The sequence below is a fragment of the Lontra canadensis genome, unplaced genomic scaffold, assembly GCF_010015895.1.
Source record: "Lontra canadensis isolate GAN:19392208 unplaced genomic scaffold, GSC_riverotter_1.0 scaffold53, whole genome shotgun sequence".
NCBI lineage: Eukaryota > Metazoa > Chordata > Mammalia > Carnivora > Mustelidae > Lontra > Lontra canadensis.
The window spans coordinates 5805946-5833368 of NW_022631047.1; the positions used below are offsets into that span (position 1 = coordinate 5805946).

Below are 27423 nucleotides of genomic sequence, written 5' to 3' on the forward strand. Positions count from 1 at the left end.
TGTAATAGCATGTATCTTAAAGGATCACAGCTTCAGAGCAGCAGAAAATAAATTCATTACAGAAAAGCAAAACTGATGGAAAAAAAAAAGAAAAGCAAAACTGTTTATATGAACTGATCTATACCATCTTTGTGGGGAAAAAAATTGGCTTCAGTTAAATGACCATAAGTCTTATGAATGGATGGGTAATATTTCAATAACCAGATATATGAAAGAAAACATTCTATTTCCCATAGAAAACTATGCATAAAGGTACTTAGAGGTAATAATGAGAGGCATGTTCAGAGAATAAGTGATTTTGGCTTGAAAGGCATCATGGTTTGTTGGAAAATGCAAGAGCATAGGATATAGCATCAATTAAATCATCAAAGAGGGATGCCTGGATGGTTCAGTCATCAGGTATCTGCCTTTGGCTCAGGTCATGATCCCAAAGTGCTGGGATCGAGTCCCACTTCAGGCTCCTTGCTCAGCAGGGAGCCTGCTTCTTCCTCTGGCTGCTGTTCTCCCTGCTTGTGCTCACTCTCTTAATCTCTCTCTCTGACAAATAAATAAATAAAATCTTTAAAAAATTAAATAAATAAAAATAAAAAATAAATCATGAAGGCTTGAACCAGGCTGGAATGGAAAAGAAGATCCCAACAGAAAAGAAGGACATTGTGGACCTGGACCCTGCAAGAAATAGGCAACTGTTTGCATGAGATAGATGATAGAGAGACAGAAACTGAAAATGACTTTGAAGTTTCAAACCTGAGTGAAAGGGAACAGAAGCATCATTGGAAGCCGTTGGAGAGATAAGAGGCAGTACAAGTTTGTGTGGAGGGAGCTGGTGGATCTGGTACGTGATGGACTTAAAGGGAGAAGTGAGTGAGAAGAGAGGTGAGGACAAGGAGGTCAAGGAGGTCTGGCAATGAGGAAGCCTGTTAAAACGCAGTCTCACTTGAGTATTGAGTGTAGAGTGAGTAAAGACACAAGTTCAGAGAGAATGTGGACACTTACTGGCCACATATAAGACACTTTTAAGGCAGCAAAGCAACAAGGATCTTGAATAAGAACATGAAAAAAATAAAAGAAGGTTGGAGTTACTTGAATGCTTTTCAGGGTATGTCTTCCTATAAGTCAAAAGGAGAGTTCTGATCTGAATATTTTCCAAAAAATGAGAAGTATTATATCTGAAAGAACCCACTGAAATACACACAGCAAAAATCTTAAATATAATTTGGTTATTGTTGACACACATGCCCTTTGGTACACAGCTGCTCTCTTATCTGTTAGGGAAAATTAAAGGAAAAAAATAGAAATTCTGTCCTAATTTTGAATGTAGTATAAGACAGACACATCTATAAAAATGGAATTATGCATAGCCATGATGAGTGTAAAAGAATTGGTGAAAGTTCAGAGAAATATGGAGTTATTTTATATCTATCTTCTTTGGGCAATTTTCTGACACACTTTCCATTTCTTAATACAGCACCCAGAATTGAAGCAATGACAGCTAGATGTAAGATTATAACACCTATGTTTTCAGTTATGAAAAGCAAGTTATTTCTTGATGATGAGTGTTAGGTCCAGACAAGCAGATAACACCATGCTTACTAGTCCTATAATTTGCATTTTGTTTTAGAAATTTTGTTTTCTACGTTTCCTCTTTTTAGAGTATGTGTGGCACACAACTTAATAGTAACTGAATGCTAAACTTTTTTCACATATTCCATAGCATTTGGCACAATTCTATATAGAGAAGGTACTTATACCTACTTATTAGTTTACATATATTAGTTTATATAGAGTTTGTATATATATTAGTTTGTATATAAACATGTATAGTTTTATATATAGCTTATATATATTATTTATATATTTTAGTGTATATATAGTTTTAAGGTTGCTTATAACCACTTACTAATTTATGTATAATATATAATGTGCATATATATACAAATGTGCATATATTTATAAATTTGAAATTGTGTGTTCAGTGACGAAATGGATGTCAAATAAGAGGCAAAGTAATTGTTCATTAAATACTTAGAAGAAACATACAATCTTAAAAATAGTGAATGACAAAAAGTTTTGAAATTTATAAAAAAATTAGGGAACAGTCCTAAGCTTAGAATCTTTGCTATGTATAAAACAAAGTATTAATAACCATCATAAAGAGAATAATTTGTGAATATTTGCATGGCTGTGAGTCAGACAGCACATGTGGCCTTTTGAAACAGAACATAGAATTTCCAGTGGCCAGGGAATCTCACCCTTTATGGAAAATGTTACTCTCAGCTTTGACTCACAGCAAGATGCATTATGCGTGGGCTAGCCAGTGCTCCCCTTATTCATTCATAATTTCATTCATTCATTTCCTCTCTTGTGTGTTTGCACATTCTCTCTCTCTCAGATCTATTATTAACGTTTCATATTTTGCTAGATTGTCTTGGACTTTAGATGTATACTTAAGGGAATAACAGAAGATCAATAAAGGAATACAGTTTTAATTTCTAGAAGCAATGTTTCCTTACAAATATTATGAAATCAAGACGGCCAACAGACACATGAGAAGATGCTCAACATCACTCATCATCAGGGAAATATAAATGAAAACCACAATGAGACACAACCACACACCTGTCAGAATGACTAAAATCAAAAACACAAGAAATAACAAGCGTCAGCGAGGGTGGGGAGAAAAAGGACCTCTTTTTGCACTGTTGGTGGGAATGCAAACTGGTGCAGCTACTGTGGGAAAGAGTACAGAGTTTCCTCAAAAAATTAAAAATAGAACTACCCTACAATCCAGTAATTGTACTACTGGGTGTTTACCCAAAAAATACAAAAACACTAATTCAAAGGGATATGTGCACCCCTATGTTTATTACAGCATTATTTATGATAGCCAAATTATGGAAGCAGCCCAAATGCCCACCAATAAATGAATGGATATAAAAAAGATTCAGTGTACAGATAAAATGGAATATGGTTCAGCCATAAAAAAAGAATGAAGTCTTGCCACTTGCAACAACACGGATGGAGCTAGAGAGTATAATGCTAAGTAAAATGAATCAGTCAGAGAAAGACAAATCCTATATGATCTCACTCATAGGTGGAACTTAAGCAACAAAACAAAAAGCAAAGGACAAAGATAGAGAAACCAAGAAAGAGACTCTTAACTATAAAGAGCAAACCGATGGTAACCAGAGTCGAGGGGTGTGGGGAGATGGTGAGATAGGTGACGGAGATTAAAGAATATATGTATCATGATGAAAAAAATTTTCTTAATTTAAAAAACAATAAATGTTATGTTATCAGAAGGAACAGCACTGACAAATATGGCTCATTCCGCAGAGACTGCGGGTTGTTCTCCAATATCCATGTTCTCCTACTTTTATAGTAAGAGAACGTCTCAGTCCTTAGCTGGGGATATTACCCCCCAGAATAAACCAGGTCCAGCCCATTGCAGGTGGCCATAAGTTTCAGTTCTAACCAAAGGGATGCCAGGAGAAGTATTATGTGCAATTTATAAGTTGTGCCCACAAAAGAAACTGGCTTATCCACTCCTTCCCCTTTTCTGCCAGCTTAGACCACAGAGATGAAGGAGGTTATGGTAGGAGGCCAGAGTAACAAGGCAAAAGTATCCTCAAGCTTAATAAATTCTTGCAGCCAAACTCCAATACCATTTCAGAATTTTATGGAATAGCCTTCCCTCTTGTTTAAAGCAGCATTATTTTGGATCTTGTCATGTCGTTGAATGTTTATCTTTTTCATTCTAAAAAGCTCATGTATATTACTAAGGAAGTAGGAGATTCTCCATCATTATTTGTTCTTAGACATCATGCTCATTTTATTTTCCCTCCAAATTCACAGTTCCATTGGAAAAAAAAAAAAGCAACTATTCTATTCAAATAATCTTAGAGCTGTAAGGAGCTTTACATAACATGCAGTCTGGTGTTTCCTGATATGTATTTAATTGGATAGGCAGTAGCCTCATGAGATAGGAATAAAAGGCATCAAAGTCAAAAAAGGTTTGGAAAACACTTAAAATTAATTCCCTTCTTTAAGATTCACAAAGCATATTAGCATATCAAAAATATGAGCATTCCTGAAATACAGGAACATGTTTAGCTTTTTCCCCCTAACAATGGAACATGGAAACATTTTAAACACAAAATGTATTAACATTTTATAACTGCTATTCTGCTTATATTCCTTGGGGAATTTTTTAAAAATTATTTTTATTAAAATATATTATTTACCCCAGGTGTACAGGTCTGTGAATCATCAGACTTACACATTTCACAGCACTCACCATAGCACATACCCTCCCCAATGCCAATAACCCAACCCTATCCCTACCCCCGATCATCTCCCAGCAACCCTCGGTTTATTTTGTGAGATTAAGAGTCTCTTATGGTTTGTCTCCCTCCTGATCTCTTTGGGGAATTTTTAATCTCTAGATAATGCATAAGTTCCTTCATGTCAACAAATAGTTCTTCAAGTCTTGCTAAGATAAATTCTAATAATGGAAAACTCACTACTTCACAGGATGGTCCATTTTGCCCACTTTTCACTTCTCAAAATAAGGACATGAATTAAGATAAATATTAATTGGTTCTGTTAAATGTGTCCATATCTACCTTCTTTTGGCCACAATGTGGTAAAGTTGATTTGCTAGTTCAATGATGGCATCTAAAAGTTCAATGAAGGCACTTGAAGCAACCCGCACCTAACCCCTCTAATATTCCCATTCCCCTGCAGCAGTGTTTAATCAATTCTCTTCAGGTTCATGAGCACCCTAAAAGCCAAACAGAAAGGAGTAAATTGAAGAAATTTTGCTTTCACTCAATCATCTAATAACATAGCAAATATCACTGAAGAAAAGTCATTATTTTCTGATAACCAACATGACCAGTTTCATTACTTGCCATTTAACTAGAAACTCAAGAATTGCAAAATGAATTATATAACTGAAATGCATTTAGTCTTCCACATCCATTCTCCTAATCAATAATTGTTGCCTCAGTACACAGTCATAAATTCATATGTGTATGAGCCACATTAATATTTCTCATTAGTCATGTCAATAAAGTATTGTCTATCAGAAATTTTAAAACAACATAGATCTACCAAAGTGATAGGATTTACAGTGTAACTAACTTTATTTATATAAGTCTACATAGTAATAATATGTGTAGCAGTAGTAACCAATTATAAAATTAAAAAATGCTTTACCAAAATAACCAATTTTGAAAAATAAGTATCTAAATTATTTGTTGTGACCAACAACAAATAATGGCTAATTTGTGTGTGACCAAGTTGCTTTTGGTCAGATCACATGCTACTGCTTCATGGATTAACCAAATACACAGTTATCCAAAAAGAATTTTTTTAAACTGCATTCACTAAGTTTAAGTAATCAAATTGATTTCAATCAAATCTTGGACCTCACTAATAGTAGCTCTCAACAAAAAATGTCAGAAGTTTAATTAAAGAGAATTAATAGTGATTCCTCTGAGCTCTGAGTAATATGTAAACTTTTGAATAGCTGTCTAATGACTCCACATGGACAGTGTGATTCTGAATATGAATATATTCTTGAATAAATTAATATTGTTCTTGTTTCTTTTCCCGATTATAATTTCAAATTAAACTTACTCAAATGTCTTGTCACATCGGTAAGATATTTGTGGATATTAATTAATTCTATTTAAAAGAAAAATTGGTCTCATGATACATTTCGTTCCTGAGCTGTTTGTTTGATACCTAATGTTTTTACAAGGAGATGGGAATTTAATAGGGATAGACTAAAGTTTAGCATCATCCTTACCCAAATCTGTATTATACCCAAATCTGCCATTAGTTTGGCTTGAGACATGACCTTGCAAATGCCAAGGAGTCAAAAGCCTACTTCAATGCCATTTCTGGCCTCATTGAACTTGTATGTGATCAATGATCATGTAATGGGTAGATTACCATTTCTAATCACAATATTAGTATAAATCAAAGACAAATCATTTCAATCCACTGTTACTATGTGAATATGTAACTTGGAGGAAGTCTCCTTTTCTGTTTCTTATTTAAAATAATTTCAGTCACTAATGCAAATGTATTTTTCTAAGAGTAAAATGCTGTAACAATTTATATTGAATAATGAAAGCTGCTAATTTTATGTTGAAAATGATTTAAGAAATCCAAAGAGTTAAACAAACAGGGAAATACATGTGATTAATAAATATCAAGGAAAAATACATTAGTTCTTTCTAAAATAACTTATCTTCTTGATCCAAAAGTTTTTATGAAATGTAGATAATAATAATCATCATCATCTGAGTAATAAGGTAGAATAGTATGGATGATATCATCATTCTAATCTCTCTAGAATTATTTAGCATATAAACATTGATACCATTAAAAAAACTGTAATTACTTCAAGTCATCTTCCATCCAAACATAAATAACACAATGTACAAAAAAGAAGAAAGTCTGAAAGGAAAATGTAGTACTCTAAAATACCTTGTCCCTCCACTCTACTTCAGTTCATGTTCTAACAAAAATAGAGTTCAAAAACTTTCACAAGCACAATTTAAAAAATCAAAACAAAACAAACACAACCCAACCATGTATTTATTGCAACTGATTGCTATGAATAAAATGCTTGTTTAGCTGTAAAATAAAGTTTAGCTGAATAAAAACTTGTTTTTATGTCCAGTAGAAGTACACTGGATATGTATTTGGCCCACAGAAGCCAAGGCCAAAGTCATATTTCACAATCACAGAATTAAATTCTGAGGTATGTTCATAAATCTAAAGTTTTATATTGCATAAAACAGTTGACACTCACTTATTATAAAGTTAAGATCTTTCTACTGCATGTGAAGTGAACCATGAAGATTTCTGTATGGTCTCAGTATGCATCACTAGATAATGAAGTCTTTTGTGAACAAAGAAGGAGGAAAAAAAAAGAACACTATCTTTGTAGACGAACTGATTTAGTTTTGAATCATTGAGTGACACTAGACAAACGATCTGAATTATTTGAACCCTTTGGATAATAACATGTACTTTGTAGGAGTGAAAGGATTTGAATGGATCACATCTGTAAAGACCCTAACTCAGTGCTTGGTCTGTAGAGATCTGCAACAACTGGTACTTTTTACTTTCTTCTTCCCCTGGTCTGTCCTCAATCTTTGGAATTGCTGTCAATGTCAGTTTATGAGCCATATAGAAAAATAGGAACATAGAAATTTGGAAATGAAGGGAATTTTGAGAACATCTACTTTGTTGTTTTCAATTTTTTTAGCAGCAAAATATAATCCCAAATGGGACCCCAGTATAAAACTGATCAACTCAGAGCTGCTGTGGTTGAAGCAGAGATGGAAGGCCCTGAATCCACATTTACCCTGACCAGAGCAGATTCTGTATCACACCATCCTACAGAATTCCAGACTCTTGCAATGGAATAGGAAATCAGAAAGCAAGGGGGCTTCTGAGTAGTGTTTGCCGGCAACTGGTTTTCTTCCAAATTGTGTGTTCTTGCTCATGTCACTTAATCTCTTTGGTTCAACTCTTTGGGTTGTTGTTGTTGTTGTTGTTGTTGTTGTTGTTGTTATTATTATTTGAAAATAAGAAGTTTGAAATATTCCAGGTAAGTCTAATCCAGTCCATCTCTTCTCTTTCTTTTAGCACCAAACTTAGAGAAATCTATATAAATAGTTTTATCAAAAGTTGTCAGTTGTGGAAATTGTATTTTCAAAGATGGTAGTCATGAAATTTCCCTTCCCACATGCCCTTTTGCACTGTGGTCTTGCCACTTGCCAATAAAGAGATGTAATCACTTACCCTACCCCCAACTTTTGAGTCTAATTATCCTCCCTCATCTGCACTGGTCATAGTTAATTGCTTGTACCCAACACCATGCAACAACACAATGACATTGTGTGATTTCCCAAGCTGGATCAGAAAGGCTATGCAATCTATATCTGCTTCTCTTGGAAAGCTCACCTACCAGATGTTCCCACTCTGGACACTTCCTCTCAGAGACGACCCCAGCACCAACCTGGATAAGCCTGTAGGTGCCCTGGTCAATAGTCCCAGCCAAGTCCCATCTCCAAGCTATGCCAGACCAGGCACCAGATATGTGAACAAAGCCTCCAGATGATTCCAGCCGCGGTCCCTAAGTCACTTGAAGTCAATGGAGTGTTCCCAACCCAAAACCCAAATAAGCTCCATTGTGCCATGTCCAAATTCCTAATCCAAAGAATCCATGAGCATATGGAAATTATCTTTTTGCCACTAAGTTTGAGATGGCTGATTATGCAGCAACAGATAACCAGAACATACATAGCTTTATTATTTACTGAACCTAATGTCTTCTGCACATTTTTCATATCCTTAAATCTTGCAAGCACCAGTCTTTAAATCTCAGTCCTACCTTCACATTCCTGACATATTGCATTCTTTTTTTTTTTTTTTCCAGTCAATGAAGGGGAAATTTTATTGAGGACCCAGACCCTTGGGGCTTGGGCAGGAGGCCACCCTGCAGTAGAGGCAGTGGAGGAGCCTTATTTAACCTTCTTTTTGGGGCGCAGGTTGTTGCTGTGGTTGCACTTCTTCTTGGGGCAGTTGACAGTGTGGGGGTGTAGGCGAGCACAACACTTGCAGGAACTTGTCACAGTTGTATTTCTGGGCCAGCGCATGGAGGGAAGGCTCAATGATGCCACCCCAGAGCCAAGACACCAAGTGCAGGGTAGACTCTTTCTGGATATTGTAGTCTGACAGAGTGTGGCCATCTTCCAGCTGTTTGCCCACAAAAATCAGATGCTGCAGGTCAGGTGGGATGCCTTCCTTGTCTTGGATTTTGACTTTGACATTCTCATTGGTGTCTCTGGGCTCGACCTAGAGGGTGATGGTCTTACCCATCAGGGTCTTCACAAAAATCTGCATCTCTGTGTCTGTGGGCATGAATTTGCAAGGCTGCCACCACCAAACCCCTCGGCCACCTCATTGAAGAGAAAGTAAAATACTGCATTCTGATTCCCTACCTCATCTTTTTTGTGGTTCATTTCCTCTAACAAACTCTTGAAAGAAGGCAGTCTTAGAGGTCATTTCTTTAGTCCTCTTCCCTACCATCTCCTCTTGATTAGCTCATCCACTACTAGGGTTTAAATTATCATTTCATTTATTCATTAATCATTCAATAAATATTTATTGTGTACCTAGAAGGTGTGTCAGACACTGTTCTAAAACTGAACATATATAGCTGAACACCAAACAGATAATATCCTTCCTCTGATGATACATAAGTTCTAGTAAAAATAGAAAATAAATTGGCATACAATAACATAATAGTCCAAGTAGAAACAAGTGATATGAAGAAATATAAAGCAGGTTGAAAAGGACAGAGAGGTACTATTTTTATATAGAGTGGTAATGGAAGACATTTTTAATGATGTATTTAATCACAGACCTACATAAAATGAGGAATCCAGTCTTATTCATAATGAGAGATCATTCCAGGAAGAGGTCTATGACCAGAGTGTTCAAAAATAACAAGAAGGCAGGAATAGCTGGAGTAGAGTGAGGAAGTAGGACAGTGGCAGAAGATGTAACTAGAGTTATCCAGGAAGCAGACTATATGAGATCTTTTGGCTATCACAAAGGCTTTAGATTTTATTCTGAGTAAGATGATGTGTGAAACATTAAATATGTTCATGAATCTCCAGCTTCTCTCTCCTTTTTGGGTCACAGAAAATATTCTTCTCAGTTGGGCAAGACCTTTTGACTAGGTGTGGCCAATGAAATATGAGTGAGAGCAACAGGTTATATTTCAGCTGAGACAAGAAAAATGTCATGCAGGATCCTTGAGCCTCTCTTTTCACCTGCCTAAGCCACCAAGGTGGCTACAAGTTCCAGGTGGTTGAACTACAAGGTAAAGTCTCTGTTAGCTTGGGTCCCTGAGGAACTATTGGGAAAAGAGATCACCATTCCAGTCCCCAGCCAGACATACAGTGGACATGGTATATGAGTGACAATATTTGGCAGGGGCAAGGGTCTCATCATGGATGTATTTCTGTAGTATAATCTGGCCTACCCTATGGATGGAAGGTGCAGGAGGGCTTGAGGGGTAACTCGATGGTTTATGTTCCAAAAAGCTCTTATCAGCCACTGTGTGGAGAACAGACTATAGGGCAAAAGAATGAAATCAGAGAGACTAGTGAGAGTCAATGGCTCTAGTCCGTGAGAGAGATGATAGTGATGTGGATTAAGGTGGTAACTAAGATGACTATTGTCCAAATTAGGTCACCTTTGAGAGGAAAAGGGAATGCTATTAACCATCATGAACTAAGAATGCCTTGGGAAAATCAAATGGTAGCTGTACAGGTAATGAAAACTTAAGAATATAAGAATATATTTTGAAGATGTCAACAGGACATGCTGATGAATTGAAAGTTGAATGTGAGAGAAAGAGAAGTGTCAAGGATCATTCCAAGAATCTTAGCAATTGGAGAATGGAGACGGGGAAGACTGAGAAAAGAGTAGATTTGGGGCAAGAGTTGGGAAGTCAAACTATGATATTAGAAAAATTAGGTTTAAGATGCATGTTAGATATAAATGGGAGATGTCACTTAAAGAGTTGGATCTATGAAAATAAGGGGAAATAAGGGGCTAGATGTAAATAAGGGGAAAAGTTGGGGCTAGATAAAAATTTTTTGGAACTCATGAGTATATAAATATTATTCAAAGCCATGGGACAGGCTGACCACATTGTGGGAGTATAGACAAACAAAAGAGGAGATCCAAGTACTGAGTGAGAAAGATGAGGAGGATTCTTCAAGGAAATGAAGAAAAGATGGCAAGGGAAGTTAGAGGAGAACCAAGAAAGAAAGGGTATCCAAGAAAAATAAATAAGGAAACATCTTTTTTTTTTTTCTGGATTTTTTTTTTTAATAAATTTTATTTTTTACAAACATATATTTTTTTCCCCAGGGGTACAGGTCTGTGAAATAAGGAAACATCTTAATAGAACATGTGCTCTGTGTCAATATCTACTGTAATGTCCAATAAAGTGAGTGTTGGGAATATACTATCAGTTTTAGCAACATGAAGATCCTTGGTGACCTTCACAAGAGCAGATTTAAAAGACTGATGGGAACCAAGACCTGAATGAAGTGGCTGAAAGAGAAAACAGAAAGATAAAAGGTAGAGCCAGCACATTCAAACTCCTTGAAGGAATTTTGCTCTAATTTGGAGTGAATAAATGAAGCAGCAAGTGAACGTGGGATTTGGAGAAATAAATGTGTTTTTATGTTAATAAGAATGATCCAATAGAGAGGAAATAGTTGATGATGCAGGGGAGAAAAATAAAAAATAACAAAGACGACCTTGAGTTAGTAAGAGAGGATTTATCTAGTATTTATATGCAGAGAGTTAGGGATTCTCTGGTCCATGGATATTCATCTCCTCTAGCAGAAGAGAAAAAATTGTTTTTATTTCCTGGAGAAAAAAAAAACAAAACAAAACAAAGTCAACACCTAAAGATCATGAGGTAAGAAGATGAAGACCATTCAGAAAGAAAGAGAAATTGTGAAATAGTTGCATTAGTAGACAGGTGAATTAACTATGGCAGCCTGGTTGCATAGTAGAATCACTTGGGGGAATCTTTACTTCCTATCAACACTGACACTCCACCCCAGAACAATTATATCAGATCTTCTGGGATTGGGACCAGGGCATAGTTGATGTTTATGAGCCAACAATGAGATTAATTACAACTATGTCTTAATTAATTTCATAACCATGAATTTAAAGGCAGCATGGTTCTTCCTACCTACCCTCCAGAGGTGTTCAAATTTATATTCCTGATTCTCAGGCAAGAACATCACTCTTAATCTCTCCTTAATCTTCAGTGAATCTCTATCACCTATCCAGTAAAGTCATATCCCTCTGGCATAGCACAAGATCCTTTATATAATAACCCAAACTACCTTTTTGAATTTGTCTTCATCTATAGAGTTCCAGAACTCTCTTCCTCAAATAAACTGGGGTGACTCACTACAAACATCACACAAACCTCCACACTTCCTTGGATTTCATTATGCTGTTGTTCTCCACCCACAGCTCCAACTTCAATTATCTCAAACTGGGCTGTGCATCAGAATAATTGGGAGAGGTCTAAAATACACATGATATAGCCCTGTTGCAAGATCTAGGGTCAAGCCTAGAGATTCTCCATTATTAGTAAATTTCCCATGTAATTCTTACACAGCCAAGGTTGGTCCCTACACCTAGGATGGAAATCACTGCACTTACTGAAGCCATTAAAATTCTGCTTATCCTTCAAGACCCAGAGATATCCCTTTACCATAATCCCTTCTCGCTGAAACTTATTGCTCCCTTTTCTCACTTACACTGTTTATTTCACATGCCAAACACAGCTCTAAATACTTTCATACACATTATCTCACTTGAGTCTCACAAGCACCATGAATCAACATAGCTTAGATATGGCTTTTGCCCTATTTCATCATTTTGCTCCTGGGTCCAACTATGGACATGTGTCTATATTCCGGAGATCTGCTGCTTCTTCCTAGTCAAGAGAAATGAGAATTTGGCCACATGAGCAGGGAATCAGTAAGATCAATAGCATCGGGCTGTCTGGTGCTGTGGGTTGCTACTGGATTCCTTACCTGCACATTAGCTCTTATTTCTGCTATGAATAAACCCTCTGATTCACAATGTTGACCTCAGCCTGACCCAATGACACTGGCTTCTGCAGAGGGAAATCTGGCAGACTGAAAGGGCCTTCAGGCCAGTCTGCAGCTCCATTTGCAACAGAGCACACCCACAGGTGATAAGTCTCTTTATGGCTGTGTACTGACCCAGTGTACGGGGATTTGTACAATGTTTTGCCAAGAAGTCAGTACATGTTTTTCCACGTCCCTTCCTGGGAAGACATCAACTCATGGGGGACTGTCCTAATTAGATCACTTCAAACCATGCACAAACCCTGCAGATAAGAATAAGTGGGAAAGGCATGCCTGCATGGCTCAGTGAGTTAAGCCTCTGCCTTCAGCTCAGGGTCCTGGGATGGAGCCCTGCATCAGGCTCTCTGCTTGATGGGGAGCCTGCTTCCCCGCCCCCCCGCCTACTTGTCATCTCTCTATCAAATGAATAAATATTTTAAAAACATAAGTGGAAAAAACTGCAAGAACTATCTAGCTTTAAAACCGTACCAACAGTTGATTTAATCATTTGACTGTTCTTTCTGGATGAAATGACAGCCATTTCTCTTTATTATCATTCTCTATTCAATAAAATCAATAATACTATGTAACTTATTGAAGCCACAGCAATGATTCCTTACGTCAAATCATGTAATTTATTTCTGTCATGGTTCTAGTCACCCCAAACTTAATTTTTGGAACACAATCTTTTTTTTTTCCTGTCACTTTGTTAATTTTTCTTTCTCTGTGATTGTGATCCTCCATAATTGCTTTTGTTGTCTCAGCAGCTCTGTTTTGACTGTTTTCTGCATTTCTAACTAAATGCTAATCCATTTCCTCCCTTTGCCTGAGGAAAAAAAATCAGTTCTACCCCCAAACTACTTTCTTCTTCTGACTATAAAGTAATACATAAAACCTGTGAACAGGTCTCAAAAAGAAAATTAAAATTACACACACACAATCTAGACAAGCCATTGTTAACAGTAATGTTTTTCATTCTAGGCTTTGATATATACAGATTTAAAAACTGTTTGTCAGAATTAGAATAATGTTATATACAGTTTTCACTGTAATTTAAAATATATACATATGATCATTTTCCATGTTCTTTGAAAAAAAGACTTTAATAAATTAAAAAACAAATTATTTTCAATGATGGTATAATATTTTACCAGATGCTACCACAGTTAATTTATGTTTATACCATTGCATATTTAGGATATTTTCCATCTTTTACAAACAGTGCTTCAGTGAGTAAGCCTATAGCTATTTTTAAACTGTCAAAAAAACTTTCAGTAAACATTTTTAAACACAGATCTCTGCCACAGGTCTGAATTTCTCCTAATAGATCTGTGCCAGAGGTCTGAATTTTTCCTAAGACAGATTTACAGGAGTGAAATATTACTGAATGAAAGAGCACAAACATTCCGTTTCTTTTCTTCATTCAGTCTAAAACAGGTAAACACCTATTAAGTGCCAGACCCTGTAACAGGCTCAAGAAATAAAACTATAGACGAGATGGGGCACTCCTCCTAAAGGGGTCCACAGTTCAGTAGGAGACAGAGTCAACTGAAGGACTGCACTTAGCATCTTCAGTACTGAAATAATAGTAAGTACAATAGATGTTCCCTTAACTCACTTCCACTTAGACAACTCTGGATTATCTGGTGTCATCCATTCCTAGCCTCTGGTAAATGGGTTCATCAACACCAAGCGTGCATAGTCTTAGTTTATGGCTACTTGCTCCTACTGGTTAAATTGAGTACCTATCAGAAATCACTTGCATGTGTCCCCAAACACATACCAGTCATACATGCCACTGCATTTCTGTCATTTAATTAACTAATATAAAAGCTGATGCTATATGAATGTGAAAAGTTGTGGTAAGATTCAAGAAAGACATGTTACTAAAAATGTATTTCTGAGGAGTTAGGTGTGAGTGAAAGAAATTTTTCAAAGATTAGTGAAGATAATGTCTAGAAAGATTCCACAGACAGATTATTCTGCAAATGCTTTAGATTCTTGAATCCTGACCTGGAAATTTAGAAGATACACTGAATGTTGTTTACTCAGGGAAGATAAGGGAAAACTCTATTTAGAGAACCCATCTCAAAGAAAAGGCCTTAGCCCTCTCTAAAAGTTGGGTGAATTAATATGGATTTTTGCCATTTTTAAATTTTATAATTTCCTCCTTAAGCCAGCTGTTGGGCTAACTAACCACTGCTGGGCTCAGTGACACTGAATAAATAAATTATTCCTTAACAAAAACAAAGTTCTGGGGCACCTGGGTGGCTCAGAGGGTTAAGCCTCTGCCTTTGGCTCGGGTCATGATCTCAGGGTCCTGGGATCGAGCCCCGCATCGGGCTCTCTGCTCAGCAGGGAGCCTGCTTCTCCCTCTTTCTCTCTGCCTGCCTCTCTGCCTACTTGTGATCTATCTCTGTCAAATAAATAAATAAAATATTTAAAAAAAAACAAAAAACAAAAAACAAAAAAACGAAGTTCTTACAAAATAGCACCAAATAGCTTCTTGGAAATTTATTCTAATTATATTCCTCAAAACTGGTTTAAAAGTGCCTTTTACCATAATTAACTACCACTAAATATTCAGAATCTTTGCTAACTGTATATATATAATATACTGTATATACATAACATATAGTTACAATTATTGTTATATTATTGTATTATATATATCACTGTTATTCTTCTAACAAAGTAACAGTTAATGAAACCAATTTCTGTATATTTATATGTTTACTGGGAATTTTTATTCCGTCCTTTGTGAACTTCCTACTAACCCATACAAGTGTATGCAGGGTTTTTTTTTTCCCCCTTATTGACTTCTAAGAGATTCTTAATATATTAAGCTATTCCTCCTTAGGTCATAAATATTGTTGAAGTCTGTTTCATGTATTTAAAGTTTATTTGTGGGTTTGTTTGTTTTTTTTTTTTACTGACCAGAGTTTTCACTGTCCATGTAGTCAAACCCATTATTTTTTATCTTTCATGTCTAAACTTCCTCTACCTTATCTGTATCTTGTGAGTTATGAATAGATTTTATAGGGACAGCAAGCAATATTTTTTTTTTTTTTTTTTTTAGTTGGGGAGGGACGGAAAAGAGAGAAAAAAAGAATCTTAAGCAGACTCCATGCCTAGCATCAAGCTTGATGTGAGGCTTGATCTCACGATCCTGAGATCATGACCTGAGCCAAAATCAGGAGTCAGACACTTAACCAACTGAGCCATCCAGGTGCCCAGGGATGGCAACCAATATCTCAGAGTCATTTAATTTTTTTTCTTTTATAACTCTTTGAGTTTTCAACAATCAAAGATTACATGGTATACCTTCTTATGTCCACATGAGATTCCTTCTCCAATCTTTAGCGACCTCCTTTTTCAAGGATAAAAATGAATGTTGTTCTTTATTCACATCGTAATGTTAACCTATTGGTGCTACCTTAACAGTTGCATAAATTGCAAAGAACTTCTGGTACACAGCGATAGTATTTAAATATGAGCCATACTCTTGATATAGATGGTGTGTATATTATATGAAATCCACTAATATTCCTGTGACTATTTGGAATCGTTGGGCACGTCCTTTCTAATACATCACTTGTATGTCTGATTTGCTAGGTTTGAAATTTCGCGACTCAGTCCAGGAATTAATTCCTATATTCAATAACTCCTAATCAGACATGTACTTTTAGCAAGACTTTGTGCTAATTGCTGAAAATAACACAGAACAAATAGACATGGTTGCTGCATTCCTGAAGCTTGCATTTTAGTGGGGAGGAGAGATGGTAAACAAATTAAGCCAATAAAAAAGTAATTATAATTTTAATAGGCGTATGAAAAAGTGAAAAGTGTTTCACGAGCCTGTAATTAGGGTTCTTTGAGGAAATGATATCAGAAACGAGCACTGAAGGATTGGAAATAATTAGCCAGTGGAGTAGACAACCCTGGGGTTGTCTGGGTGGCTCACAAAATCTGGAAAAGTAGCCTGTGCTGCCACGTCTGTTTTACCTGAGTTTAGCTCACAACCTGAGCTGACTAAAGCAGGCACAGACACTTGACCTAAGGTAAGCCTATTCTGGGGACTAAACCTAAGAGAAGAAAACCAATGCCTCACAGCTTGTAGAATAGTCAACACAGGCAGGAGACTCCACACACAGGTGTGGCTCTCTGTTCTTCACCCATAAAGAAATTGTGGGAGAAGAAAATACAGTCTGTATCAGAGAGGGAAGGGCAGGCTAGCAGGCAGGTCAGACAGGTGAATACAGGCAGCAATTAAATTCTTAGGCCAATTGTTCCCAAGGCCCAATGACCCTACTCTTCATACAGTCTTGTGAGATACTGTAGCATGCTTCCAATGAATCCTTTTTCCAAAGCTTGTTGCTTATGAATATTTGTAACTTTCAACCCAAAGCATGCTAATTCACACAAGCAGGTAAAAGGGGGCAGTATATTCCAGACAGGGAATACAACATCTGCCAAGGCTCAAGGCAGACAGGTGACTGACACATAGAAAAAAAAAAAAAAAATCCTTCAAGATGGAAATAAAAACTATCTGAGATGAGAGTAGTCAGGTAGGAAGAGCTGGAATCATTTGGGGCCTAATGGGCCACGCACAGGATTTGGGATGTAACTTACAAGCAATTGTTATATTATTCCTACTGATGCAGAAAGAGAAGCAAACAAACAAATAAAAAGCAAATTAACAATTGAAAATATCTATTCTTCCCAGACATTTTTTAATAGTTTCAGCGTACATTTTTTGAGAATCTATTATATAGCAGGTGATACAAAATTGCATCAGGGAGCGGGGACAACAGGGAGAAGGATAGGCATTGGATTTCCCAGAAAACATTATATAAAAGTACATTTTCCAATAGTTTAGAAGAAAGAGAAAGTTTGTATAGATTAAGAAGAGTAACTTTAGAACAGTGATTCCCAGCTGGGAGAAATCCACCTCTCACCCTCCAGGGACACTAGGCAATGTGTGAATACATTTTTTGGTTGTCACAGCTGGGGCAGTGGGTTGCTTGTATTTGAGGGATGGAGAACAGGAACACTGCTAAAATCCTACAGCGCATGGGACAGTTCCCCACAACAAAGAATCATCTACCCTCAATGTCAATAGGGCCACAGTTGAAAAACCCTGCATTGGAGGGTACAGGTGTTATCAAAGCTATTACATAAGAAAACAAAGCAGGAAAGACTAGAGACTTCACTTGGGATTGTTGGTGCCAAATGTTAAAACCTGTCTATGCCATTAGGGCCCTGAAGTAGGCCACTGTTTGCCCTCTAGAAACTTACAGTCTAGGGGCACTTGGGTGGCTCAGGACATTGAGCGAATGACTCTTGATTTCAGCTCAGGTCGTGATCTTGGGGTTGTGAGGTGGAGCCCCGAGTTAGGCTCCACATTGGGCAGTGAAGCCTGCCTAGGATTCTCCCTCTCCCTCTGCCCCACTCTACCCCACCTCCCTCTCTAGAAAAAATAAAATAAATAAAATATTTTTTAAAAAGGATCCTCTGTCTTCCTCTGTCGCTACGCCCACCATTCATGTGTGCTCCCTCTCTCTCCCTAAAAAAAAAAGAAAAAAAAAAAAAAGAAGAAGAAAAGAGAAAAGGACATTTACAATCTAGTGGGGGACATAGGCCAGAAAGACAGGAAGTGAGCAATTCTGTCAATACTAAGATAGAGGAGCATATGGTCTTATAAAACAGTGAAGTGAATATCTACCCCAGTCTGGGGAGATCAAGGAACACTTTTGTAGAGAAGAGAGGTTTTAGATGCTGCCTAAGATCGTTAGAGAAGAATCAGAGTCAGTATCAGGAGAATGAGGTGGAATTAGCCAGGCAAAGTTGACACTGACATGGGGAAAAGATTTCAAACGGTAAGAGCCTTATATGCAAATACTGGGAGTCATGATTCAAAGATCTGGAGCTGTGAAAACCTATGAAATGCCCATGGGGCTCAGGTTCTCAGGATCTCTGAAGCAGAGAGCCCCAGAAGTGGCAAGGCTGATAGAGATCATGCTGGAGGGGTAAGTCCTTGCTGTACTGGGAGCGGCAGTAATTCCAAACTGAATGCAGGGCTGCACTAGTCGAGTTAACAAAGCACAGAGTTCTGACTTGGTATATTGTGAAGTGGGAAGCAGTGGCATTTTGAGGTTAATTCTGCCTTAATATGCTTCAAGTATATTTTTATATATGTGCCTGAAGTGCCTCAGTTCTGTATTTCACTGTGCCTGGATATTTATATCGGGAGTGTGATAAATCAGTGATAATGTTATTTGGCATGTTTCGCAACCAGTCAGTTTGACTGACACAAGGAATCAACTTTGCATATTTTAAAGCTGCTTAAGTTTACTTTGGTTATAAGGTTGTATATATTAAACATCCACCTCCATTGTTCCTTGACAAACCTTCCTTTAATTTTATATGCATGTTAATTTATAATACACACTATTCAACCAAAGAGCAGACAATAAGCCGCTCACATTCTAGGAAGCCTTACTAAAGGGATTGGTTAAGAGATGACAGAACGAATGAGCCAGCTGAAAAATCTCAGGTAGAGAGCAAAACAATTTGCTATCAGTTGCCAAGGAATTATCTATGTTTCCAAGGTAACTCCCAACACAGCTTGTTGTCTTCGGTATCTATTATACTTTGGAATATTTTCAGGCTTGTTTCCTTTTCTTAAAGGTCTTTTACTCTTTTAAGTACTGAAGATCTTCAGTTAAACAAAGCATTTATTACTTTAATGACCAGTCTCCTAGTAAAGGAGCAAAGGAAAACAATGATGTCTCTTTCCTATAGGGTTTTATTTCAGTTTCTCTTCTGAGAATATCATATCAAGACAGTGGGAAGGTAAGAATGGTGGCAAACAGACCCTTGAGGGATCAGGAGCAAGAGTAATGAGGGAAATTTAGAGTTCAGGTAAGGGCAAGTCCAGCAGTCAAAAGCCAAAAGTTATAGAGGTGCCTGAAACCAACGCTAAGCATGGTCAACCATCAACATCAAAGAGTCAAGACACCAGATATAAAAAATATCTTATCCTGGCCAAAACCTCTTCCCATTTAATTCAGGAGACTGATGGAGTCCCTAATTCACAGAGGGCACTATGCATACCCATGTTTCCTGCTGGAACAAGGATCGACAGTAGTGAGAGGTCAACCCACAGTTGGCTTGTACCAGTATGGGAGCCCCAGTATAAAGGCAGCCCATGAGCCATCTGCCAATGGATAGCGTGCAACCATATTGAAAGCAGCTGCTGTCAGAAGAGTGACGTTACCCTACACACTGCATCAGAGGTGCTCTCCCTTTACTCAAGATCAAAAGAGTCAACATCAGCCTTCTTTTCCCCCCAAAAAAGGGTATTTTAGAAGAGCCTGTCTCAAACCAGTACACTTCTTAAGGATGAGGCTGATCAGACAAATAAGAAGATAGAAAGTTAAAAGTCAACTGGCTGATTCAATTAGGATATCCAAATTGGTCAAGAAAAATGATACAGAGAGGTGGAAGGCCAAAGAGAGCCCAGGTAAGCCAAGTCATGATTTGAGTTCCTTGGTCGGTGCCAAATAAAGTTTAAGCTTTAAGAAAACTACCAGGAGAGGGGTGCCTGGGTGGCTCAGTGGGTTAAAGCCTCTGCCTTCGGCTCGGGTCATGATCCCAGAGTCCTGGGATAGAGCCCCACATCGGGCTCTCTGCTCATCAGGGAACCTGCCTCCCCCTTTCTCTTTGCCGGCCTCTCTGCCTAGTTGTGATCTCTGTCTGTCAAGTGAATAAATAAAATCTTAAAAAAAAAAAAAAAAGAAAGAAAGAAAACTACCAGGAGATTTTAATGGCACAGTCTTGATTGGTAATCTTTTTTTTTTCTTTTTGTTCATAGTTCAAAGGTGCATAGAAAATAAATTACGCTTAGCAGTAGATCATGAGTCTTCTCAGTCACCTACATAGATTCACTAAGTACACAAGGGTAACAAAATAGGAGAGAAAGAAGAAAGGAAAATATGGTCTATTTTGTTCAATCAAAGGGCTCCTCAAAGATGGGGCAACTTGTTCTTTATTTTGGGGAGATCAAAATATTGAGTGCAACTAGATGCCTTCATTCTAAAGGCAGATGCTATTTCAGCACAACAGTGCATTTTTTATTTTTTTATTTTTTTAAGTTGGACTATGTTGTTCTTGAAAATGTCAGGTACAAATCCTCTGAAATGCCTGACCTTTTCAATTTCCAAACAATGGATCACATAAGTCTGTATGAAGAATAAGAGGGCAAGTTAGGAACCTGCATTTATTCAGGTTTGTGAGGTTTTTATAATGAACACATTTAAAGGATACTCATGCCAAGGCCCAATGGACCCAAGTGAAATACTGTCCAGAAGTCAAACTAAAACATACATTCTAGGGCAGGAAAATTTGGAGGATACTCAATTTTCCAAAAACCTTCAAGTATGAGAAGCCCTAATTATAGGATATTTTAATTTCTTCAAAAATGAAAAATATAGCAGCCACAGGGTGAATATTGGAGCAAACCAAGGAGCTAGTCAACATTAAGGCAGACATCTTTCTCTTTGAAATGTCCTACACAGATTATATTTAAACTTCAGCCACAGTTACTTAGGGCATCTTTCTGAGGAATTTTCACTTGATATTGAAATGTACTTTTCTCAGATTCAGTGTGTAGCTGCATCAGATGTTGTAAAAACTTGAGTGCTCATGGGTGGCCATATACACTTGGAGAAGAAAAGTAGGTTCCTAGAAGGAAGAAGGGACCAGACACACAGAGGAGGGCTGACATTAATCCCCGTGTGAAGACAGAGACTAAGGGAATATCTGCCTTTGTACCGTCAGGCCTTGCAGGAGAAGGGAGACTAACTTTGGAACAAAATTTACCTCACATGAGGAAAAGAGGGCAATCATGAAAGTTTATTTCTGTGAAATCTTTTCTCTCTGTAACTACAGATCTGAGACGCTTGAGTCAGATAAAGAAATTATTTCTTTGGGCGCCTTGGTGCCTTAGTGGGTTAATCCGCTGCCTTTGGCTCAGGTCTTGAACCCAGGGTCTTGGGATCAAGTCCCGCATTGGGCTCTCTGCTCTGGAGGGGAGCCTGCTTCCCCCTCTCTCTCTCTGCCTGCCTCTCTGCCTACTAGTGCTCTCTGTCAAAAAAAAAAAAAAAAGAAATTATTTCTTTGTTTGCTGAATTACTCTACTATACTCTGTTCTTAAAGTTGGTATACTATTTATAAAGCACTGGGACTCAAGAAAATGGAAAAATTATATTTAAGGGGAGGTGGAAAAGTAGGGTTGACCAAACAATCACAGAAAAAGCAATAGAAAAATATTCAGAGCACTGTATTTCCCATTTATTCTTCTTTGAACAGTTCACAGCCCATAATTAACACATTCTGTAATACATAGAGGTAGTCCTCAAAGGATCATAAAGAAGAGAGTTTGTTTTTTTGTTGTTGTTGTTTTTTTTTTAATTTTATTTTTTATAAACATATATTTTTTTCCCCAGGGGTACAGGTCTGTGAATCGCCAGGTTTACACACTTCACAGCACTCACCATAGCACATACCCTCCCCAATGTCCATAACCCCACCCACCCAACCCCCCTCCCCCCAGCAACCCTCAGTTTGTTTTGTGAGATGAAGAGTCACTTATGGTTTATCTCCCTCCCAATCCCATCTTGCTTCATTTACTCTTCTCCTACCCCCTTAACCCCCCATGTTGCATCTCCTCTCCCTCATATCAGGGAGATCATATGATAGTTGTCTTTCTCCGATTGACTTATCTCGCTAAGCATGATACCCTCTAGTTCCATCCACATTGTCGCAAATGGAAAGATTTCATTTCTTTTGATGGCTGCATAGTATTCCATTGTGTATATATACCACATCTTCTTTATCCATTCGTCTGTTGATGGACATCTAGGTTCTTTCCATAATTTGGCTATTATAGACATTGCTGCTATAAACATTCGGGTGCACGTGCCCCTTCGGATCACTACGTTTGTACCCTTAGGGTAAATACCCAGCAGTGCAATTGCTGGGTCATAGGGTAGTTCTATTTTCAACATTTTGAGGAACCTCCATGCTGTTTTCCAGAGTGGTTGCACCAGCTTGCATTCCCACCAACAGTGTAGGAGGGTTCCCCTTTCTCCACATCCTCGCCAGCATCTGTCATTTCCTGACTTGTTCATTTTAGCCATTCTAACAGGTGTGAGGTGATATCTCATTGTGGTTTTGATTTGTATTTCCCTGATGCCGAGTGATATGGAGCACTTTTTCATGTGTCTGTTGGCCATCTGGATGTCTTCTTTGCAGAAATGTCTGTTCATGTCTTCTGCCCATTTCTTGATTGGATTATTTGTTCTTTGGGTATTGAGTTTGCTAAGTTCTTTATAGATTCTGGACACTAGCCGTTTATCTGATATGTCGTTTGCAAATATCTTCTCCCATTCTGTCAGTTGTCTTTTGGTTTTGTGAACTGTTTCCTTTGCTGTGCAAAAGCTTTTGATCTTGATGAAATCCCAATAGTTCATTTTTGCCCTTGCTTCCCTTGCCTTTGGCAATGTTCCTAGGAAGATGTTGCTGCAGCTGAGGTCAAAGAGGTTGCTGCCTGTGTTCTCCTCAAGGATTTTGATGGATTCCTTTCTCACATTGAGGTCCTTCATCCACTTTGAGTCTATTTTCATGTGTGGTGTGAGGAAATGATCCAATTTCATTTCTCTGCATGTGGCTGTCCAATTTTCCCCACACCATTTATTGAAGAGGCTGTCTTTTTTCCATTGGACATTCTCTCCTGCTTTGTCGAAGATTAGTTGACCATAGAGTTGAGGGTCTATTTCTGGGCTCTCTATTCTGTACCATTGATCTATGTGTCTGTTTTTGTGCCAGTACCATGCTGTCTTGATGATGACAGCTTTGTAATAGAGCTTGAAGTCTGGGATTGTGATGGCACCAACTTTGGCTTTCTTTTTCAATATTCCTTTGGCTATTCACGGTCTTTTCTGGTTCCATATAAATTTTAGGATTATTTGTTCCATTTCTTTGAAAAAAATGGATGGTACTTTGATAGGAATTGCATTAAATGTGTAGATTGCCTTAGGTAGCATAGACATTTTCACAATATTTATTCTTCCAATCCAGGAGCATGGAACATTTTTCCATTTCTTTGTGTCTTCCTCAATTTCTTTCATGAGTACTTTATAGTTTTCTGTGTATAGATTCTTAGTCTCTTTGGTTAGGTTTATTCCTAGGTATCTTATAGTTTTGGGTGCAATTGTAAATGGGATTGACTCCTTAATTTCTCTTTCTTCTGTCTTGTTGTTGGTGTAGAGAAATGCGACTGATTTCTGTGCATTCATTTTATATCCTGACACTTTACTGAATTCCTGTACAAGTTCTAGCAGTTTTGGAGTGGAGTCTTTTGGGTTTTCCACATAGAGTATCATATCATCTGTGAAAAGTGATAGTTTGACTTCTTCTTTGCCGATTTGGATGCCTTTAATTTCTTTTTGTTGTCTGATTGCTGAGTCTAGGACTTCTAGTACTATGTTGAATAGCAGTGGTGATAACGGACATCCCTGCCGTGTTCCTGACCTTAGAGGAAAAGCTTTCAGTTTTTCTCCATTGAGAATGATATTTGTGGTGGGTTTTTCATAGATGGCTTTGATAATATTGAGGTATGTGCCCTCTATCCCTACACTTTGAAGAGTTTTGATCAGGAAGGGATGCTGTACGTTGTCAAATGCTTTTTCAGCATCTATTGAGAGGATCATATGGTTCTTGTTCTTTCTTTTATTAATGTGTTGTATCACATTGATTGATTTGCGGATGTTGAACCAACCTTGCAGCCCTGGAATAAATCCCACTTGGTCGTGGTGAATAATCCTTTTAATGTACTGTTGAATCCTATTGGCTAGTATTTTGGTTAGAATTTTTGCATCTGTGTTCATCAAAGATATTGGTCTGTAGTTCTCTTTTTGGATGGGATCCTTGTCTGGTTTGGGGTCAAGGTGATGCTGGCCTCATAAAATGAGTTTGGAAGTTTTCCTTCCATTTCTAATTTTTGGAACAGTTTCAGGAGAATAGGAATTAATTCTTCTTTAAATGTTTGGTAGAATTCCCCTGGGAAGCCATCTGGCTCTGGGCTTTTGTTTGTTTGGAGATTTTTGATGACTGTTTCAATCTCCTTACTGGTTATGGGTCTGTTCAGGCTTTCTATTTCTTCCTGGTTCAGTTGTGGTAGATTATATGTCTCTAGGAATGCATCCATTTCTTCCAGATTGTCAAATTTGTTGGCGTAGAGTTGCTCATAGTATGTTCTTATAATTGTCTGTATTTCTTTGGTGTTCGTTGTGATCTCTCCTCTTTCATTCCTGATTTTATTTATTTGGGTGCTTTCTCTTTTCTTTTTGATAAGTCTGGCCAGGGGTTTATCAATCTTATTAATTCTTTCAAAGAACCAGCTCCTAGTTTCATTGATTTGTTCTATTGTTTTTTTTTTTGTTTGTTTGTTTGTTTGTTTCTATTTCATTGATTTCTGCTCTAATCTTTGTGATTTCTCTTCTCCTGCTGGGTTTAGGGTTTCTTTCTTGTTCTTTCTCCAGCTCCTTTAGGTGTAGGGTTAGGTTCTGTACCTGAGACCTTTCTTGTTTCTTGAGAAAGGCTTGTACCGCTATATATTTTCCTCTCAGGACTGCCTTTGTTGTGTCCCACAGATTTTGAACCATTGTATTTTCATTATCATCTGTTTCCATGAATTTTTTCAACTCTTCTTTAATTTCCTGGTTGACCCATTCATTCTTTAGAAGGATGCTGTTTACTCTCCATGTATTTGGGTTCTTTCCAAATTTCCTCTTGTGTTTGAGTTCTAGCTTCAGAGCATTGTGGTCTGAAAATATGCAGGGAATGATCCCAATCTTTTGATACCGGTTGAGACCTGATTTAGGACCGAGGATGTGATCTATTCTGGAGAATGTTCCATGTGCACTGGAGAAGAATGTGTATTCTGTTGCTTTGGGATGAAATGTTCTGAATATATCTGTGATATCCATCTGGTCCAGTGTGTCATTTAAGGCCTTTATTTCCTTGTTGATCTTTTGCTTGGATGATCTGTCCATTTCAGTGAGGGGAGTGTTAAAGTCCCCTACTATTATTGTATTATTGTTGATGTGTTTCTTTGATTTTGTTATTAATTGGTTTATATAGTTGGCTGCTCCCACGTTAGGGGCATAGATATTTACAATTGTTAGATCTTCTTGTTGGACCGATCCTTTGAGTATGATACAGTGTCCTTCCACATCTCTTATTATAGTCTTTGGCTTAAAATCTAATTGATCTGATATAAGGATTGCCACTCCTGCTTTCTTCTGATGTCCATTAGCATGGTAAATTCTTTTCCACCCCCTCACTTTAAATCTGAAGGTGTCTTCGGGTTTAAAATGAGTTTCTTGTAGGCAACATATAGATGGGTTTTGTTTTTTAATCCATTCTGATACCCTGTGTCTTTTGATTGGGGCATTTAGCCCATTAACATTCAGGGTAACTATTGAGAGATATGAATTTAGTGCCATTGTATTGCCTGTAAGGTAACTGTTATTGTATATTGTTTCTGTTCCTTTCTGATCTACTACTTTTAGGCTCTCTCTTTGCTTAGAGGACCCCTTTCAATATTTCCTGTAGAGCTGGCTTGGTGTTTGCAAATTCTTTCAGTTTTTGTTTGTCCTGGAAGCTTTTAAGCTCTCCTTCTATTTTCAATGATAGCCTAGCTGGATATAGTCTTCTTGGCTGCATGTTTTTCTTGTTTTGTGCTCTGAATATATCATGCCAGCTCTTTCTGGCCTGCCAGGTCTCTGTGGATAAGTCTGCTGCCAATCTAATATTTTTACCATTGTATGTTACAGACTTCTTTTCCCGGGCTGCTTTCAGGATTTTCTCTTTGTCACTAAGACTTGTAAATTTTACTATTAGGTGACCGGGTGTGGACCTATTCTTATTGATTTTGAGGGGGTTCTCTTAACCTCCTGGATTTTGATGCTTGTTCCCTTTACAATATTGGGGAAATTCTCTCTAATAATTCTCTCCAATATACCTTCTGCTCCCCTCTCTCTTTCTTCTTCTTCTGGAATCCCAATTATTCTAATGTTGTTTCGTCTTATGGTGTCACTTATCTCTCGAATACTGCCCTCATGGTCCAGTAGCTGTTTGTCCCTCCTTTGCTCAGCTTCTTTATTCTCTGTCATTTGGTCTTCTATATCACTAATTCTTTCTTCTGCCTCATTTATCCTAGCAGTGAGAGCCTCCATTTTTGATTGAACCTCATTAATAGCTTTTTTTATTTCAACTTGGTTAGATTTCATTTCTTTTATTTCTCCAGAAAGGGCTTTTATATCTCCCGAGAGGGTTTCTCTAATATCTTCCATGCCTTTTTCGAGCCCGGCTAGAACCTTGAGAATCGTGATTCTGAACTCTAGATCTGACATATTACCAATGTCTGTATTGATTAGGTCCCTAGCCTTTGGTACTGCCTCTTGTTCTTTCTTTTGTGTGGTGAATTTTTCCTCCTTGTCATTTTGTCCAGATAAGAGTATATGAAGGAGCAAGTAAAATACTAAAAGGGTGGCAACAACCCCAGGAAAATATGCTTTAGCCAAATCAGAAGAGATCCCAAATCATGGGGGGGGGGAGGGGATAA

General features: G+C 37.6%; 1 protein-coding gene and 1 pseudogene across 3 annotated transcripts in view; both read right to left on the reverse strand.

Moving 5' to 3' along the window:
• Nucleotides 1-27423, reverse strand: part of TAFA2 (TAFA chemokine like family member 2) — a 486266-nt gene that overhangs the window by 112181 nt on the left and 346662 nt on the right. The gene's annotated exons all lie outside the window — the stretch shown is intronic.
• Nucleotides 8550-8931, reverse strand: LOC116877729 (annotated as a pseudogene).